Source organism: Zootoca vivipara, chromosome 14, assembly GCF_963506605.1.
Source record: "Zootoca vivipara chromosome 14, rZooViv1.1, whole genome shotgun sequence".
NCBI lineage: Eukaryota > Metazoa > Chordata > Lepidosauria > Squamata > Lacertidae > Zootoca > Zootoca vivipara.
This window is the reverse complement of record NC_083289.1, coordinates 41886567-41907198: the sequence shown is the minus strand read 5'-3', so window position 1 is coordinate 41907198 and position 20632 is coordinate 41886567. Positions and strand designations below refer to the sequence as shown.

The 20632-nt window shown below is 46.2% G+C and overlaps 1 protein-coding gene across 1 annotated transcript in view; it reads right to left on the bottom strand.

The window, feature by feature from the left end:
* Window positions 1-7971: 7971 nt before the first annotated feature.
* The window catches only part of PRKAR1B (protein kinase cAMP-dependent type I regulatory subunit beta), a 152572-nt gene continuing 139911 nt past the window's right edge, over window positions 7972-20632 (bottom strand). Inside the window, exons 12-14 of the transcript XR_004693528.2 lie at window positions 19452-19518; window positions 17877-17987; window positions 7972-9657 (exon numbers count right to left, since the gene is read on the bottom strand). The gene's annotated coding sequence lies outside the window, so the exon portion shown is untranslated. The remainder of the gene's footprint in view (window positions 9658-17876; window positions 17988-19451; window positions 19519-20632) is intronic.

Genomic DNA, 20632 nt, shown 5'->3' with positions numbered 1-20632 from the left:
ATGTCTCCACCCCCACCATTCAGCCCGGACACTGAGATCCAGCACCGAGGGCCTTCTGGTGGTTCCCTCCCTGCGGGACGTGAAGCTACAGGGAACCAGGCAGAGAGCCTTCTCGGTAGTGGCGCCCGCCCTGTGGGATGCCCTCCCATCAGATGTCAAGGAGAGAAACAAGTATTTGACTTTTAGAAGACATCTGTAGGCCAGTTTTTAATGTTTGAGGTTTTATTGTGTTTCTATATTTTGCTGGAAGACACCCAGAGTGGTTGAGTGTATTATTATTATTATTATTATTATTATTATTATTATTATTACACTTAGTTGCCAGCATAGCATTCTTGGTCTCCTATGGCAACCAGCCCAGCACTGAAAACCTTAAAATACAAGCCTGACCTAACTGATTAATCAGTGCAGATTTGCAACCCTGATCTTTAATGGAATGCTGTTGTCATCTGGTATTTTGTTCTGCTTTTCCATCGAGGCAACACACACACACACACTCCGCCTCTTGATTCCCCAAAAGTCCGTGCATTTTTCAATATGTGGTGTTCGCCTGGATTTCAGATCACGAAATGTCAAAGCGGTGTGAATGCACAGGCAAGGCCTTTAGGTCCAGAGCAAAGATTGCATAGGGCGATATAAATAGCTTGACGGTAACGTATACGTTTGGCATGTGTCAATCTCGGGTGTTGGGGTGGGGTAAGATCTCTGCACAACATGACCCTGCAGAGCAGCTGAGAAAAGCTGGATTCTGCAGTCGGCATAAATTATGCAACACAAGCCAAGCAGCGTCTCATACATTTGCTTGATTGAGCATCCTTTCTCCGGCACCTGCTAAGCCCATGGACAGCAGGAAAGTCTGAACCAGTGAAAACCCTGCTCTCTGCTTCCCACTGCCTACTTCCTGATCTCCTGAGATTTTGCTATTTATCACACACGTTTAAGCCAGTTTCTCCACAGGCTTGAGGACTAGAGACTTGTTGGGGAGTGTTTAATGAAAACCGGCTTGCGAGGGGAGGGAGGTTTCTAAGGAGCAGCTGCACCAAAATGCTTAAAAGAACCGCGCTGGGAACATCTCTGGTTAGGTAAAAGGTAAAGGACCCGGGGATGGTTAAGTCCAGTCAAAGGCGACTATGGGGTTGCGGCGCTCTTCTACAGGCAGCTTTCCGCATCATGTGGGCAGCATGGCTACGCTGCTTCTGGTGCAAGGGAACACTGTGACGGAAACCAGAGTGCACAGAAACGCCGTTTACCTTCCCGCTGCCGCGGTACCTACCGTATTTGTCTACTTGCACTGGTGTGCTTTCGTACTGCTAGGTTGGCAGAAGCTGGGACAGAGCAACAGGAGCTCACCCCCGTTGGGATTCGAACTGCCGACCTTCTGATCGGCAAGCCCAAGAGGCTCAGTGGTTTAGACCACAGCGCCACCCGCATCTCTGGTTAATAGTCCAGTACATTACACTTGCTCACTTGGAAGTAATTCCCACTAAGTTCAATGGAAAGTGCACATGAGATGACATTGTACATCTCACCCCAGAACTGAACTCAGTGTACGTCAGGCATCCCCAAACTGCGGCCCTCCAGATGTTTTGGCCTACAACTCCCATGATCCCTAGCTAACAGGACCAGTGGTCGGCGAAGATGGGAACTGTAGTCCAAAACATCTGGAGGGTCGAAGTTTGGGGATGCCTGGTGTACGTCCTTAACAACCTCCTCTCTCAGTGTTCACTGCCCAACTGCAATATACAATGGTCCCACCTTAAAGGCATGTTGTACAGGCGATGCAATAACCTACGTGGAAGTGACTTCGAGCCTTTAAGCACTGCATGAATACATACAGAACAGTAATCCCGGGGAGGCCAAAGAGCATCTCAGGCCAGGCAGACATAAACCCCAGCACCTCTCTTTTACTGTAGAAATTAAGCACCACAACTATGTACCCTCCCCACCCACGCCGCCGCCCGTCTCGCTGAGCTCCCAGTGGGTTTTTTAAACAACAGGCCTTTTCTCTTTCTAAACAAAGCATGTTAATAGAAGGAGCAAGGAATTCAGCTGCGGGTCTGACAATCCCAAAGGCATTTAACTGGATTAACTGCAATAACACAACCGGGGAGTGATAACTAGCCTTTGGGCGAGACAATTGACTGTAAAATGCACAAGCCAGAGCTTTCATCTACAGCAGCTTTACACCAGTATGTTAGAAGAAGAGGGAGGTGGGGGAGTTCTCAGATGGGGCTCGCCACTTTGAAAGCTTGCAATGCTTAGGCATGTTCTCCCTTGCCCTCCCTCCCCCCCCTTTTTTTTTAAAAAAGTGTGCTTTTAATGGGCCACTTTGCAAATTCCCACCAAAGCACAAGTGGTCTTTTCAAGTGCCCCATGATGTCATTCCGCCTTACAGGGTGGTCTTGGGGAAGAAGAAGCAAGGAGGATGCTGAAGCTTCGGGTCTTAAAAGGACAAGTCACTAGCCTCCAAGTGTTTGCAAGAGGAGTTTTACGTTTGGGATGGGAGAAGAAGGACTTGCAGAGAGCTGTTGCCTCTTGCAATTTTGACAGCGAAATCCTTGAGGTTCCAGGGCACAACCTGAAGCTTGATGAAGCTGTGATGAAACAGGGCAACATTCACACAAGGCATTCCATACCCTTTCGACATTTCCCCGATGGAAATAGGGACGTCCCATTCCATAACGATAAGTTTACTATTTACACACCCCCACGTTTTACTGGGTTGCTCCAGTCACTCTGGGCAGCTTCCAACATATATCAAAACATAATAAAACATTAAGCTTAAAAAAAAATCCTTCCCTAGACAGGATTGCCTTCAGACAGCTTGGGAGTCGAATAATTCTATACCCTCCAACATTTCTCCAATGAAAATAGGTATGTCCTAAGGAAAAGCAGTGGGATGCGGGTGGCGCTGTGGGTTAAACTGCAGAGCCTAGGGCTTGCCAATCAGAAGGTCGGCGGTTCAAATCCCCGTGACGGGGTGAGCTCCCGTTGCTCGGTCCCAGCTCCTGCCAACCTAGCAGTTTGAACACGTCAAAGTGCAAGTAGATAAATAGGTATCACTCCGGCAGGAAGGTAAACGGCGTTTCCGTGTGCTGCTCTGGTTCGCCAGAAGCGGCTTTGTCATGCTGGCCACATGACCTGGAAGCTGTACGCTGGCTCCCTTGGCCAATAAAGCAAGATGAGTGCCGCAACACCAGAGTCGTCCATGACTGGACCTAATGGTCAGGGGTCCCTTTACCTTAACCTTTAAGGAAAAGCAGGACATTCTGGGATCAAATCAGAAACCGGAATGACGTCTCTACATCAGGGATGTCCCTGGAAAATAGGGAAACTTAGAGGGGCTGGCATTCAAAGCACTGCCACACCACTTCACAGAATTGGGAGGGACCACGAGAGTCATCTAGCCCAACCCCCTGCAACGTGGGGATTGAACCCACAACCCTGACCTATCCAGCCACTTCAAATAGCCATGGCTTCCTCCCAAGAGCTGGGAGCTGTAGTTTGTTAACACAGAGAGTTGCCAGGAGGAGATTCCCCTCTTCCCTTTCCCGCAGCTACAATTCCCAGGGATTCCCCCAAGAAGAGAGATTGGTGGTTAAAACACTCTGGGAATTGTAGCTCCAGGAGAGGGTGTGTGTGTTCTACCTATCTCTTGGCGCACCCTTAACAAACTGCAGCTCCCAAAACTCTTTGGAGGAAGCTGTTCAAAGTGGAATTGTAGAATTGTAAATATATGGTGTGAATGTGGCCAAGGTAAGGTCTGGGCTGGTCAGTGCCTCAGTGTGTGGCCCTCTGAATATACCACAGCTGCTGCCTTGAGCTACCTGGCAAAACTGTGATATCAGCAGCATCATCTGAAGGCATCCCTCTTTAGGGAAGTTTTTAATATTTGATGCTGTATTGGTTTAATATTCGATTGGAAACTGCCCAGAGTGTGGCTGGGGAGACTCAGCCAGATGGGCAGAGTACAAATAATAAATTTTTACTTACTTACTTACAGGTAGGTAGCTGTGTTGGCCTGTCGTCAAAATAAAATAGAAAAATTCCTTCCAGTAGCACCTTGGAGACCAACTAAGTTTGTCATTGGTATGAGCTTTTGTGTGCATGCACACTTCTTCAGGTACCATATCATTTATTTATCTATCTATCTATCTATCTATCTATCTATCTATCACTTTATTAGTTAAATTTGTATGCCGCCCTATGCCTGAAGATCGCAGGGTGGTTCACACATAAAATCACATTATAAAAAGTAGTAAATGAGCAGAAAGCAAATGGGGAAAGCTGTACCTTGCTGAAAAATAAAATAAGAATGCAGCTTAGCTCAGTTGGTTAGAGCATGGTGTTGACGACACCAAGGTCACAGGTTCGATCCCCCTATGGGACAGCTGCACATTCTTGCATTGCAGGGGGTTGTACTAGATGATCCTCAGGGTCCCTTCCAACTCTACAATCCTGTGATTCTAAGAGCAAAAATCTGTACCCTGCATAAATTGAGGAAATGGGCTTTTTAACTAGTTACGGAGAGAGGGGTGAGAGGTGCAAAGAGGAGCATGGGGCACTGAAGCTTTGGCCTCTGGCACATAATGAGAAGCATTTTTAGGAAATATGGTATTGTGTGTGGGGAGGGGTCCTGGGTCAGTGGCAGAGCATCTGTTTTGTGTTCAGAGGGTCCCAATTTCAATCCCTGGCATCTCCAGGTACAGAAGGAGAGGCTCCATTGAGTCCGATCACTGAAACTGATGAACATGACTAAGTTCAGCCAATTGATTTCAGCAGGTCTACTCTGAGTATGGGACACAAGTAGTGCTGTGCGTTAAACCACAGAGCCTAGGGCTTGGCAATTAGAAGGTCGGCAGTTCGAATCCCCGCAACGGGGTGAGCTCCCGTTGCTCGGTCCCTGCTCCTGCCCACCTAGCAGTTCGAAAGCACAAAGTGCAAGTAGATAAATAGGTACTGCTCCGCCGGGAAGGTAAACGGCGTTTCCATGTGCTGCTCTGGTTCTCCAGAAGCGGCTTTGTCATGCTGGCCATATGACTCAGAAGCTGTACGCCGGCTCCCTTGGCCAGTAAAGGAAGATGAGCGCCACAACCCCAGAGTCGTCCGCGACTGGACCTAACAGTCCTTTACCTTACTCTGAGTATAACTTATTTGACCCAGTATCAAGGCTGCTTCCTGGATTCTCATATGAAGTTTTGCCATTTGTATCAATTAAGTTTGATAACTCTTGCGGGCGGAAGAGGAACACTTAGATGGAGCAATGCCAGGCAGACACGCAGTTATCACCTTTCTCTCCCACCAAAAGGAAACAGATGACATCACCCAGCCCGCAAAAAACTGATTAATGTTTAAGATGTCTGACCAACTGCTATAGTTCTCTGGGGTTAAATGGTCCCGTCACACACACACACACCCCAAAAAATATGATTAGGGTTGTCATAGCAATAACAACAACTCCTTCAAACAAGACCTTGACCATTTTCATAATAGGAATCTCATGGAACAATTATTCTTCCGCCACGTTAGTTCATTGGCCGGGGCTTATCTATAAATGAAGTTCGCTGGAAGCAGAACAAGAAGGTGGCAGTTGTGGCGGGGGGGAGTGGTGGTTTGTATTAAAATAACATGAAAAAGAAAGAATGGATGCAGCTGAAACCAACTTTGCTTTTTTAATCCCAGTTTTCAATTTAAAGAAGTATTGGGGGGGAAGAGGTTTCTAGCCCTCATGACTGCAGAGAGAACCTCAAACGTCTGATGAAATCCGAGGAGCCTGAGAGATGCTCAGTAAAGAATTCCTAATTCCCAGAATGCAAAGTTTTTCATGCACCTTGTTCCCTCCCTGTAGCTAGCAGAATTATGCAAAGTTGGCAAGGGTTCGTATTTGTATACCTTAATTCAGAGTGTAGATTTTGGGTTTCCATGGTACAGAATGGATGGGGGCGGCAGTCACAAAGCACAGGCAGTTCTGTTGAAGTGTCACCCAGATAACATTTCGCTTTGTGGCGTCATGTTTTAGAATGCTTTTCGCTTTTGCAACGCAAAAGAAAAAGGGGGGAAAGAACTGGCTGTAAATCACATTTACTTCAAAATTAGGGTCTGCAGAGAGTTTTGTACCTTGAGATGCCAATGCAAAATAATGGCAGTGATAGGGTTATTTATTTGTTGCATTTATATTGTTGCACCCCACCCGAGATTCTAGGAGTTCCAAGTTTTTCCTTTGGGGAACGAGGCACAGTGGAGAATGTGGTGTCTTTAGGATATATGGTTTATTTTCACATACAGTGGTACCTCTGTATGTGTATCTGAAGAAGTGTGCATGCACACGAAAGCTCATACCAAAATATAAACTTAGTTGGTCTTTAAGGTGCTACTGAAGGAATTTTTTTATTTTGCTTCGACTCAGACCAACACAGCTACCTACCTGTAAGTGGTACCTCGGTTTACGAACTTAATCCATTCCGGAAGTCCATTCTTAAACCAAAACCATTCTTAAACCGAGGTGCGCTTTCCCTAATGAGGCCTCCAGCCGCCGGTGCCCTTCGACCATTTGGATTCCGTTCTTAAACCAAGGTAAAGTTCTCAAACCAAGACACTATTTGCAGAGTTTGTAAACCAAATCGTTCTTATACCGGACTGTTCTTAAACCGAGGTACCACTGTATATACCACCTGAGCCTACGATGGAGGGGCTCCCAGCATTAACATCCCAGAAAAGGCTGGTTTCTCCCATAGACATAGCCTTGGATTAAAGCATAAATCATTTTCTCCATGTCACATCACAGCAAACTCCTGCTCTCAAAATCTGGCTCTGTCCTTCCAAGTATCTAAGAGGGGCCCCACCCTTTTTTATCTGGCACAGAACCCCCTTTCCTTTGTTATCTTAATGGCCCATCACCCGGGAAGCTAGCCCAGCTTATTTAGCTTTTAACACTTAAAATGATTATAGGGGTCTGGCACCCACAAACCCATAACAATATACACTCCAAGGAGCTCTAGCTGGTTCTTCTCTCCCTCTTTTTATCCTCTCAACAACCTTGTGAGGTAGACTAGGCAGTGAGAGGCAATGACTGGCCCAAGCTCAACCAAGTGAGGTTCATTATGGTTGTCTCTAACTCCCATTATACTCAGAGTAGACCCATTGAAATTACTGGACCTAACATGCCCATGGCCATTAATTTCAATACGTTTACTTTGAGTAGGGATAACATTGACTACAATACAATAATATTATCAACAGTGGCGATGATAATGCAGAATTTGGTTATATTTGAGATCAGTTGGGCTCCATCCCTACAAGTTTGCAAGTGGACTTTAAAAATATGCATTACTCTGTGTTGCTGGTACAAAATGTTCTTTACTGGGCTGCAGAAATTTGTGGTGCTGGTTTAATTTTGATCCTGCTGTACTGTGTGGTCTTTCTGTTTTAGCTGAGATTCCTGCATTGCAGGGGGCTGGACTAAACGGCCCCTGGAGCCCCTTCCAACTCCACAATTCTATGATTCTATAATGTTATTGGTTATTTTTTTACCCAGGCTTTAAAACTATGTGTTTATATACCATTATTATATGTTGTTTTACTCCATATCTTTTCGCTTGCAGGTTGTGAGGGTCTCCGCTCTGCCCCCCGAAGGCAGGTTATAAATTTATTCAATAAATAGATGGAATGATCATGGTTGAAATAGCCAACTAGGAAGTTGGGGGAATCGTTACACCAGGGTCTCTCAAAGTGGTTGATGCAGAGTTCCCTGGGATGGGACTCCTTGGGAGGGGGGAGGGGGTGAAGTCCTTAGGGGTACAAAAGTAGTACAGTGCAAAAAATGTAATTAGGAACTCCGAGCCTCAGAAATAAAGGACATGTACAGAGTGCACTGCTCTTGCCAGTGAGGAACCCCTTTATTTCACAAGATGATTCCACAACACAACAGGATTCCCCATTTTCTTTTGATGGGTGATTAACCAATGTAGATTATGCATAGAAATTTATTTATTGCTAAGGGAGCCAGTGTGGTGTAGTGGTTAAGAGCGGTAGTCTCGTAATCTGGGGAACCGGGTTCACGTCTCCGCTCCTCCACATGCAGCTGCTGGTGACCTTGGGCTAGTCACACTTCTTTGAAGTCTCTCAGCCCCACTCACCTCACAGAGTGTTTGTTGTGGGGGAGGAAGGGAAAGGAGAATGTTAGCCCCTTTGAGACTCCTTCAGGTAGTGATAAAGTGGGATATCAAATCCAAACTACTATTCTTCTTCTTTATAATGGCATCAATTCCGGCGTTTGGGGTGCCCTGGATTCGGCAGCGCAGGATCTTCCGCTGGTCTCTGCTTCAGACTCTTTTGGTCCCTTTTTGGAGTGCACACTTGTTGATGACACACACAGAGATAGAGAGGGGGGGGAGGGAGGGAGGGAGGGAGAGAACTCTGCTGCCACTACACTTCCTTTGGCGGCGAAAAGGAAGGGAAGAGAAGAAACAGGAGCGGGCGAAATGTCTACATGGAACAGCAGGTGGCCTTCCCAGTTTGATGCTGTGGATGAAGATGTTCAGCAAGGCCTGCAGTCTCTCACCCCAAGGTGAGAGAATTTGCTCTGCTGTACAGCGGCCAGTTTCCACGGGGAATATTTTGTCTATGCATAATTCAGCTTTTCAGCTGGGAATAGAAGAAACTGCCTTTCACTCACCTCTAGCCCTGTGTTGTCTGTTTTGACTGGGAGCAGCTGTCCAAAACACCAGCCGTTCTAAGCACATGGCTTTCGGGCAAGAGTCCTAGGAACTGTAGTTTACCCCCCCCCCGAGCTACAATTCAAAATACCCTTAACAAACTACAGTTCCCATGATTCTTTTTTTGGGGGGGGCAACACATGCATTAACTGTGCTTCAAATGGATGAAGTGTACTCGGTTCTCAGTTTTCCCTCAGATGTATGTGTTTTCTCTCACTGGACCGTGGGGACGAGTTGTGGACATGCTTCAAAAAGCCGCAGTCAGATCAAAGAGAGACTGCGACCATTCCTCATCCTGTCCCTTTACATTCGTAAAGTACTGGATGTGCTATTCTGTTATTTCTTTTCACTTTCTGGAAAAAAAGAGGAGGAGGAGGAGAAGCAGAAAATGTTTTTCATTCTTTCCAAGTATTGTGAGAACAGGAATTTTCCCATTTTCGCCAATTCCACATACTTTTTGTCATCAGAGAGGACGCGGACTGAAGGGTTTAGCAGAGGCTAAAACGGGGGAACCGCAGGGTATATTCTGGTAGCAGATCAAGCAAACACAAAGTAATTGAAAAGGCCAGAAAGAAGGGAGGAAAAGGAGTTTAACGCCAGCTCCAGGCAGCGTTGGAGTAAAGGCCATGAAGGGATCTATTATTAGGAATAGCAGGCTGGTAGAGCAGGCGATCCCAAGCTACGCCATGAGAAATAAATTCATTAAGGGCTCCAGTGAGCCAGAAACACCATCCACGGTGGAGGAGGGTACCCGTTGCCCCTCTGCATGAGCTGCTGTTCTAGATTTTGCCTCCCTTTTCATCAGCCTCGGCTGTGGGGTAGGTGATTCCTCTGCATCAGATCGTTCCCCATTCTCCTGGTGAATAGCAGATTCATTCTCTCTCAGAGGATGCTGCCTGTTGCTTCTCTGCTGATGCTCCAAGACCAAGCCTCTTGTCAGGAGCTGCCGGGAGAGCGTGGAAAAGAATGGCGTATCATAAAAGTGCGCGTGAATCCTGACTCCTAGCTCAACTAGGAAGGCCGTGATAAGAGAGCGAACAAAATTGCAGGAGTCAGTAGGAAATCCTTATTCCAGTCCTATTTACCCAGCACAGGCCATCATTGCTGACTCCCCCCCCCCATGTCCCACCTTTTGTGCCTCGAAAATGGTTAGTGCTACTACAGCTTCGTGCTGTAATAACCTCCCAGTACATTTTCTCTGGCTACACAAGAGAGGAGTTTGCGTTGATGTAATTTGTGCAAAGTTTCCTAGCAAGCACTGGCAGCCTGCCCTCCTGACCTCTTCATTTTCTCCCTCACTAATTGGTTGGTTCAACAGCAATCTGCCACCCGTGCAAATTAAGGAGACCAACCTGGGCCCATCCATTGACCAACAGAAGAGCAGCTTCAGGAAGCGCCTCCTCCCTCTGCCCCTCTGTGTTAGAAAGAGCTGCAAATTGCAGAAGCAGGCATGGGGAAAGGAGACTCTGTCTGGACCCATCCACCAACCCCAAAAATAGGAGCAACCCACCACAGTTCAAGCAAGGGAAAAGCAACGCAGCCTGCCCTGGGTAGAACTGCCTCCTTACAACTCACCACTTTGATCTGGGCTTCAAGAACTGATCTGCCTTTTCCCTCCTCTCCCCCAAACATTGTGTGCCTTGTTTTTATAGTTTTTAAGCAGCACCTGCCACACATTTTTAAAAAATAAAATGTATTGATGTGGGAAAGTTCCCTAGGAAGATGGATAAACCACGCTGGGAATTGTAGCTTTCTGAGGGGAACAGTGGAGGGGTGTGTGTTTCCTAACAACTCACAGCACTCTTTCCAAACTACAGTTCCCAGGATGCTTTAGAGCAAAACTGTGACTATTTAAAGTGGAATGTTACTGTTTTAAATGTGTGGCGCAAATGGACCGTGGTGAGCATGTATAGACCTATTCCCCGTGAATTTGTTCTAATCCCCTCTTTCAAACTATAAATCCCATCTTGTGGCAGTGGGTTCCAGAGGTTGCATGCTGGGGACTTGCTCAAATATTTTGTTGTTGTTGTTTAGTCGTGTCCGACTCTTCGTGACCCCATGGACCAGAGCACGCCAGGCACTCTTGTCTTGCACTGCCTCCCGCAGTTTGGTCAAACTCATGTTGGTAGCTTCGAGAACACTGTCCAACCATCTCGTCCTCTGTCGTCCCCTTCTCCTAGTGCTCAAATATTTGCAGAACTCTAACCACTATACCACCCTGGCTGAGCTGACGGGGTTGGTAAGCAGAGAGGGGGTACTTTCGGGATAAGATGCTACACTGGGTAACAGCTCCAGGCTCCCAGCTGCCAACTCTATCTTAGGTGAACAGATGAACAATATTCTCTCTCTCTCTCTCTCTCTCTGTGTGTGTGTGTGTGTGTGTGCGCGCGCCTTGAACAACGGATGCCTGGCCTAGCCAGAGAAAATATCACTGTAAAAAGAGTCATCAGGGACAGCGTGAGGAATTTAACGCCACAGGCCCTAAAGATTTATCACCCTCAGTCCCTTTTTACAGCCAACCTGAATCCTCCAATTATCTCTTTATGTCTGCCTGTTCTCCCTAATGGGGAGGAAGGTTGCCGGCACTTCTGGGTCAGAAAGAGCCTCATTGCTCAGCTGCGACAGGCCAGATGGAAGACAAGCAGCTGGGGGGAGATTGCAACGCACATGGTGCGGCCGAAGTCGGGCTGCCTCTGGATGGTTGCAAAGGTTGCTTATCAGCTTCCTTCTCATTTCGCCACCTTTGCCCACCCCCCAAAAATTGAGGCAATGGCTTTACCCACCGTTTATTATTACTGTATTATTATTTGGCTCAGTGTACATCATACATTTAAAAGCACATTTCACGCCCTCTCAGGAATCCTGGGAACTGTAAGGGTGCTGGGAATTCTTTTTATTTTATTTTTAAGATGGCAAGCCTGCAGGCAGAGGCTGCCTTGTTTTAATTGACTGTATGGACGCAGGTGGCGCTATGGGTTAAACCACAGAGCCTAGGGCTTGCCAATCAGAAGGTCGGCGGTTTGAATCCCTGCAACGGGGTGAGCTCCCGTTGCTCGGTCCCAGCTCCTGCCAACCTAGCAGTTCGAAAGCACGTCAAAGTGCAAGTAGATAAATAGGTATCACTCCGGCAGGAAGGTAAACGACGTTTCCATGTGCTGCTCTGGTTCGCCAGAAGCGGCTTTGTCATGCTGTATGCCGGCTCCCTCGGCCAATAACGCTAGATGAGCGCCGCAACCCCAGAGCCGGTCACGACTGGACCTAATGGTCAGGGGTCTCTTTACCTTTACCTTTTAAGCCATTCTTGTGAGCCTTTCTGGATGAAGATCTGGGTACAATTGCTTGAAATAAATACATAAATATCCTCCCTCCCTTGTTGTTGGAGTGGAATGGAGGAATGCTCCTTCACCAGCAATGGAAAATGATGTTCTCTCAGGTGCGGGTAGGTGTCCTTGTAGCCTGAGTCCTATTGGCAGTTGACACCTCCAGAGCTTTCGCTAGAATGGACTTGTTGCTGTTCCCCGCCGTGAGCCGAGTGCTTGGATCAAACAAGGCTCGTGGCGATGTGCCTAAGTCATACCAAAAGTATTTGTTTGATCCCAGCAACTCGGTGTCTGTTGGGAGAGCCAGCAGCAGTCTCTGTATCAGCAAGCGCGTGCCGACATGTTGCAGCAACACCAAAACCAGGGGATTCTGGGCCATTAGGGCAAATGGGACACAGCCCCATCAACCTTGATTTGCCTTCTTCCTTACATACAGTCCAGGGGTATCACTCTTCCTCCAGCTTCCTCTTCCTTAAGCCCCGTCTGCACTATACATTTAAAGCAGTATCGTACCACTTTATAAACAGTCATGTCTTCCCCCCAAAGAATCCTGGGAAGCAGAGCCTTGTTATATGTTCCCCTCACAGAGCCACGATTCCCAGAGAAGAGAACTGTAGCTGTGTGAGGCACACCAGCCACCACTGAACAATATCTTTAACACTTTCATCATTTGCTGAATTTTTCTCATTGCCCCGCTGTCGGGAAAATTCCATCTTAGTTGGTTTAGTATTATGCTCCCAATCCCTCTCCCCCGTTTCCTCCATGTTCACCTTCTTCTTCTTTTTTAATTTTAAAATAAACTTTATTGAATTTCAAACAAAAATAAAATCATATAAACACCTTCGCATACACACTCAAAAAAAGAAAGGAAAAAGGAAACAAAACAGAACCATCATATAAATCATATAAAAAATATTATCGTGCGGAATCATATTTAAATAATATTAATAAAGGCATATCATCCAAAAATAATAATAGTCAAACTGAAATCTTAATGCTCTTAAACATAAATCAAATACAGATACAACTAAAAAGAATCAGCAGTCAAATGCATACATTCAGATACTCATTCATATCCTTAATCGAAATAATCAAAACAATTTAGATGTCTTTCCAATACATGTTCTTCAGATTCAGCTTATCCCCCTACACCTCCTCCTCTCCTATCTGACTTCCACTCATCTCTCTCTCAGATTTTTCAGAGATTATCTTCCAGTACTGCTTCCCCTCAATTCTATAAATCTATAAATCTATTCCCGAAAATAATCCTACTATACGCTGCCTAACATGATGTAGTCAGGGACAGTGAATTAACTGTTCACTGTTTCCTTAAGCATGCCTAGCTTCTGGACTTTACCTTTCCCTTGAACTATGAAACCTTCTGCAGACCTGTATTCAGAGTATAGTTTCCTTGAATTATGAAAACCTGCTGCAGGCCTGTATTAAGAGCTGGAACAGGGTGTTGTAAATAACCCAGTTAATATATTTGTTAAATTACCAACCGCCGTGTGAAGCCTGAATTCTGTAGTCAACAGGCAGCATGTTTACTGTGTAATCTTACACAACCCTACTCGGAAGTAAGCTCCTTTGTGTTCGATGGGACTTGTTCCCAAGTAAGTGAGTACAGGATTGAAACCTCCATTGAGCCATACTGGCTGTCGATTTCCCTCACGGGATGACACAAAGGAAAATAGAAATGCGCTGGCAAGGCGCTGGCACATCACATTTTACAGCACACCATGAACTGAGGGGCACACTTCTGAAGCAGGCGGCCTTTGGGCTCTGAATCGGGTGTGTGTGTGTGTGTGTGTGTCCCTGCTTCAGAAGAATGTCCTGCAACTTGTTGAGGGCTGTAAAGACAGGGACCGTGCTAGGTTAAAAGCAATGCTGAAATAATCACATTTCATCCAACTGTGGAGATGTCAGCTGCAATTGAAAATGCCGTTCCCAGGAACTGATTTGACACAAAAGGTTCTGCAACATTCCATTGTGACTCTGGAAATCCTGAATTGAAAATGGTGTTGAAATATTTTGAATGAATAAAAAATAAAAAGGGCAAGCATTTTCCACCCTTCTTCACACTTTTAGTTCCTCGCCCAGCCTTGAGAGTTGTATCAGCTGAGGCATCAATTAGCCAACATTGTCCCCAAACGCCTCCTAACAATGGCTTCTTTTCGTGCCGCCCTAGAAATGATGCAGATGGCGTTCCATAAGAAATGCAATCCGTCTGTCAGCCGTGGCCTGGCACCTACCGTTTCCACACACATTACGTAAATAATGTGGAAATAAAACATTCAAATGAGTCGTACCCCTCCAGCTCACACCCTGGTTGTTATCGGGTCCCTCTGCAACCAAGCAAGGAAGCTACAGACTCTGCCACTGAGGAGAATATTTGGGTACACCCAACCATGGCTGATTCAAGATGTTGTGCTGCCTGAGGCAAAGGAGAAGATGGCACCCTCTCCATTCCACACACAGAAGCCAACCAGACTGGTAGTTGAATCTTACTTGAACATGGGATAGTGTTCTCCACTAACCAGAGGGCAGAAGACTAGTTTATGAGGCGCAAGGCAAATTAACCAAGGGGAATGTCTATGTGGACTGCCAATGCTGCCTCCCCAACCAGTGAGCCCTGCATTTGCTGGCCATCTCACTCCTTGTCTATTGGTAGAGCCGTAGAAGCTCCTGTTTCTATGGTAGAGATTCATACCATCGCTGGCTAAATTCCTGTCGTACTGCTGTGGAGCTTCTCTAAGTAAGGTTGCTCCTTGCCTTTTTTGTTGGACTTTTCTTTGCCAACCAAGATTGCGCAGTGGCTGGGATGATGGAACAAAAACTTGCCCGCAATATCTTTGCTTAGCTTTATTTTAAGTAATAACCAAGCATCTGCAAAACACCCTTTCTCACGGCGACACACTCCCCCAGTCATTAACCGAATTCTTTAACGCTACACTAGTCAATTAGTAAGTCAAACAGAGAGTACAAAATAAGATATCAAATAAGATATCAAAATAAGATATGATACAAAGCATTTGGTCAACTTAAATACAGTATTCAAAACAATCAATTATCCTATCACATCGCTGCATTCATTGCAGCAGGTAAACTCCCCCTGCTAGTTAAGCAAATTGCTATCATACCACAGGTGTGCTAAATTGTCGATAGCTCACAGGTGTGCTGCCATGCAGGCTAAGATTACAAACACACACTCCTCTCTGAGGAGCACCATTGAAGACATTAATATTAAGAAAACCTAACATTTTTGTCAACCAAGGAGAAGATGCTCAGGACTGGTCTAGAAATTCGGCTTCCACTGCTGGTCTCCCAAGCTGAGGTCCTGCTTTCGTTTCGAAAAGAATAGGTGACTGGGCACAAACCCCAGCAGGAAACTGTGGGAAGAGATGGGGCACCCAACTATGCTTACTGCTACTTCTTATCTTTGGAAATGACAAGTTGCAAATGGCCTCACTACAACCCTGCGAGGTCTGTCCCCTTCATTCCCATTTCACAGACCAGAAGCATAATGGAGAAGAGTAGAAGAAGAATAGTTTGGATTTTGATATCCCGCTTTATCACTACCCGAAGGAGTCTCAAAGCGGCTAACATTCTCCTTTCCCTTCCTCTCCCACAACAAACACTCTGTGAGGTGAGTGGGGCGGAGAGACTTCAAAGAAGTGTGACTAGCCCAAGGTCACCAGCAGCTGCATGTGGAGGAGCAGAGAAGCGAACCCGGTTCCCCAGATTACGAGTCTACTGCTCTTAACCACTACACCGCACTGGCTGAGACAGGAGTCCCAACTTGGACCCGCAACTGGGGGTGCCATACAGAGTGCATGGCCCTGACATCGAAATTTGTGGGTGCCCGGACCCTTCATGGGGAACTTTGTGTGTGCTCAGGCACCCAGGGCCCAAGGGAGTTGGCACCTATGGACTGAGAGATAGTGACTTGTCTAACGGCAAAGAGTTTCAGAAGGCTGCTTGTAAACAACTGTGGTGCAGTGTCCCTGATCACATGAGGCAGCCGTCTTAGTTTGAACTACCAATCTTCTGATGCTCCTTTGTTTTTAAATCGATGTCTTGCTTAGAGTTGCCAGACTCAATAGAGGACAGGACTTCTGTGCCTTTAATTGCCCTGCTCTCTTTTGAGTCTGGAAACCTTAAAGAGAAACCAGCAGACCCTTTGCTTGGAAATTAAACAAAGGGTCTGCTGGTTTCTCTTTAAGGTTTCCAGACTCAAAAGAGAGCAGGGCAATTAAAGGCACAGAAGTCCTGTCCTCTATTGAGTCTGGCAACTCTAGTATTGCTTCTGGCAAGTTATTTCTTGTCTGTGAAATGGGAATCACGGGTGGGGGGGGACATACCAAACAGAACTGTAGCTTGTGACGTACTTTTATATAGAACTTTTCATTTGCAATGATAAGTAGCATAAACTCCTCATTGTCTCAGAAACGGATAAAACAAGGAGAGTCTTCTTTGTGGTGGCTCCCTGCCTTGGTAATGTCTTCCTGGCAGGTGTAAGACTGACATTGCTTTTAAAACACAATAAAAAAAAATTCATTCCAGTAGCACCTTAGAGACCAACTAAGTTTGCCATTGGTATGAGCTTTCGTGTGCATGCACACTTCTTCAGATACACTGAAACAGAAGTCACCAGACCTTTATATATAGTGAGAGGGTGGGGTTGGGTATTCTCAGGAGGGTGGTGGGAATGGGTGATTGGCTGATATGTGTGGTAAACCTGTTGACGACTGTTAACGACTGCAAATGGTCTTACAGGAAAAAGCAAGGGGTGAGATGGCTAAAAAATAGCTTTATCATGTATAATGAGATAAGAATCCAATGTCTCTATTCAGACCAGGTCTCTCCAAGGTTTTAAGTTTGGTAATAAGTTGCAATTCAGCAACTTCTCTTTCCAGTCTATTTCTGAAATTCTTTTGTAATAAGACAGCTACTTTGAGATCTTGTATAAAATGTCCTGGGAGATTGAAGTGTTCTCCTACTGGTTTCTCTGTCTTGTGATTCCTGATGTCAGATTTATGTCCATTTATCCTTTGGCGTAGGACAGGGGTCCCCAAACTAAGGCCTGGGGGCCGAATGCGGCCCAATCGCCTTCTATATCCAGCCCACGGACGGTCCAGGAATCAGCATGTTTTTACATGAGTAGAATGTGTCCTTTTATTTTAAATGTATCTCTGGGTGATTTGTGGGGCCTGTCTGGTGTTTTTACATGAGTAGAATATGTTATTTTATTTAAAATGCATCTCTGGGTTATTTGTGGGGCATAGGAATTCATTCTCCCCCCCCTAAATATAGTCCAGCCCCCCACAAGGCCCCCTGCTGAAAAAGTTTGCTGACCCCTGGCGTAGGGTTTGGCCTGTTTGTCCAATATAGAGAGCTGAAGGGCACTGTTGGCATTTGATGGCATACACAATGTTAGAAGATGAGCAATTAAATAGTCCTGAGATGGGCGGGGTATAAATATATTATTATTATTATTATTATTATTATTATTATTATTATTAACTTGGTTGAGCTGCTCTGCTTACATTCCTTATCTGCCTTTAATTCATGTTCTGATGATGGTTGTTTTATTGCATTTCATTTTTAGCATGATGAGTTTTATTCGCATTTGTTTTACACTACCCTGGTATCATAAGAATAAAGGGGAGTCTTAAAAACTATTTCTAACAATAGATAGGTAAACACACAAACTTTTCATATGGTTAAAAAACAGTAAATTTGCGGACTGTGCAGGCATCCATAAGCTTTTTTGCACACTTAATATGTAACCCTATATACATCTACTCAGATGTGATTTCCATTTAAGTTCAATTGGACTTACTGCTAGATAAGTGAGTACAGGACTTGAAGCTTTAAGGAACAATTTGTTCTTTGTATGGATAATGCTTTCCGTGATATAAAATGCCTTCAGGAATCCTTCTGTTCCTAAATCCTGGAGATAAAAAACCGTTGGTTTAGATATCAACTTCAATTAATCTCCATATAATCTATGACAAATATTAATATGCAGCGAAAGAGCGGCAGGGTTTGTTTACATTTGGAAATAAGTGCCAAAGAGGTTTCCGAAGCAGATTATCCGGCTAATCTAAATGTAATCTGTTTGGCAAGCAGAGGGGATGTGAATGACATTTTAGCGAATCATGGCGTCATTTACCTGTGCAAGGTGTTGAATGGGCAAGTTGAAAAAGGGAAAGTGTGTGTGTGTGTGTGTGTGTGTGTGTGTGTGTGTGTGTGTGTGTGTGTGTGTTTGACCTGGTGGAACAAAACTAAGCTGCTCTGCTAACTTTGGAGGATGGCCACATCCCACTTTTTCAAAAGAACAACTGAAACTAGTTCCAGAAAATTCCAACGGTAAACTTCCGCAGCCCAAAGGAATGTTTTCAAATTCCTCCTGAGAGTTAATAATGATGGAGACTGATGCACCCCACTTGGGAGGGCATTCCACAAACAGGGAGCTACCACTGAAAAAGCCCTGTCATGGGTCAGAATGAACTGGGCAGCCCCCAATTGCATCGCCACCAACAAGGCACCACCTGCAAATTGTGGCCTCCGAGATGGGTGATAATCGGGAAAGCAGCACTCTTTCAGGTACTCTGTCCTCTCACGGGGGCTCACCTTTTCACCCAAGCAATGCTTCAACTCCCAACCAAGCCCCAAACGAGATTGCTATGGGAACATAGGAAGGCGCCTTATAGCCCATCTCGCTCAGAACTGTCTCCAGCAGGCGTGGAGAACCTTTGGCCCTCTTGATATTGCTGAACTACAATTGCAAAGTATAACATAGACACTTTGCAGGGTCTGCCGCCCTCTACTCCCCTCTCCCAATTAACCTCTGTCTCCAGGCCCATCCCAATGACATCACCTGGGGCTGCCCTTAAGTCTGAGACTTGGGCCCTGAAATCTCAGGGTCTGGGATACTCCTGACCTTGCCACCCAAGTTTCTGGCCACTGGGATTCTCCCTGGGCCAAGCACACCACAGGCTCTGCTTGGCACCCACACTATGAGCTGGCCACCAATGGACAACCTCCTGCCAAACCTGTCTGCCCACACCTGAAGATCTGCTGGCAGTCTCTTCTTTGTGGCCCAAAGGTCAGGGCCGTCTCAAGCATGTCGGGCGCCCTGGTGCCCTTGTGCGGAGATCGCTCTGGTGCCTCCCCTGGTGGGTGGGCGCCGTGCGTGGCACGGCTGCCACACGGCGCCCCCCTGCCGGCCCGGCGCCCTGGCGCCCCGCGCCACCCAGCCTACCCCTAGAGCCGGGCCTGCCAAAGGTGATCAAGAAACTGCTGGTTGATATGCAAGAGAGGTTCTTGGGTGGTTACATCTAGGTTGTGGGACTCCCTGCCTCATATGTTCCTTTGCCAAAGACATTTATTTTCCAACAAATATTTGACCTACCAGGTTGGAGGGTTTTGCCTGGCCGGACTGTGTCCTTGAACTCTGGTCATGTCTCTTGTGTCAGGAGCTGGAGTCAAGCATACGTCAGCAATAACAAACACCAATGTCAGTGAAGTTCACTCTTTATTCAAAGCAAACTAATAATAATATTTTATTTTATTTTATATACCCCATCCATCCATCTGGGTTTCCCCAGCCACTCTGGGCAGCTCCCAACAGATTAAAACAGAATAAAACATCAAACATTAAAAACTTCCCTAATCAGGGCTGCTTTCAGATGCCTTCTAAAAGTTAGATATTTGTTTATTTCCTTGACATCTGATGGGAGGGTGTTCCACAGAGCGGGTGCCACTACCAAGAAGGCCCTCTGCCTCGTTCTCTGTAGCTTCACTTCTCACAGGGAGGGAACTGCCAGAAGGACCTCAGGGCTGAACGATGGGGGTGGAGATGCTCCTTCCAGTATACTGAGCTGAGGCCGTTTAGGGCTTTAAAGGTCAGCACCAACACTTTGAACCAAAACAGTACAGGCCAGTAATCCCAGCAACTCTTCCCAGTAGGTCATGCCCCAATGAGCCAGTTTCAAGGTCTGAAGGTGCCCACCTTCCCACAGCTGCCTAAGTCCCCTCCTCAGCAGGGCTTTTCCCGAGCAGTTGTAGACTGTGTCTGCACACCACCAATCTCTGCTCTCCTCTTTTTATTTCTCTGCATGTTCTGGGAGACCAGGAAGGAGGGGAGCTGGTTACAGCAGGAGGGGGAGACTCCCTGGATTCTTCAGCTCTGCCTCTTGGCCTCCCTCCTCTCCAGCCTCTGATTTCTTAGAATTTTGAAGTGTCAGGCATAGCTCTAGTGGCTTTAGCCCAAACGTAGCAGAGTTTTCCTGCACAGCGCAGAAGCCAGTTGAAGTGGAAATGACTAGTCGGCTAGACGCAGAATAACTATTTACAGGATTTATTAAAATAAAATAAAACCAGCAGAGTTTCTGCAAGCAAAGCAAAATAAATCCTCTCTCTCTCTCTCTCTCTCTCTCTCTCTCTCTCTCTCTCTCCAACCATACGCAGCACTCTTACTCCTAACACCCAACTAGAAACAACTGTGCTAGCATTCCTAGATAACAGAGTTCAGTGCTGGTCATTAACCAATCAGAGAGCTGTTGCCAGGCCAGGCAGACCTTGGCTTTCTGC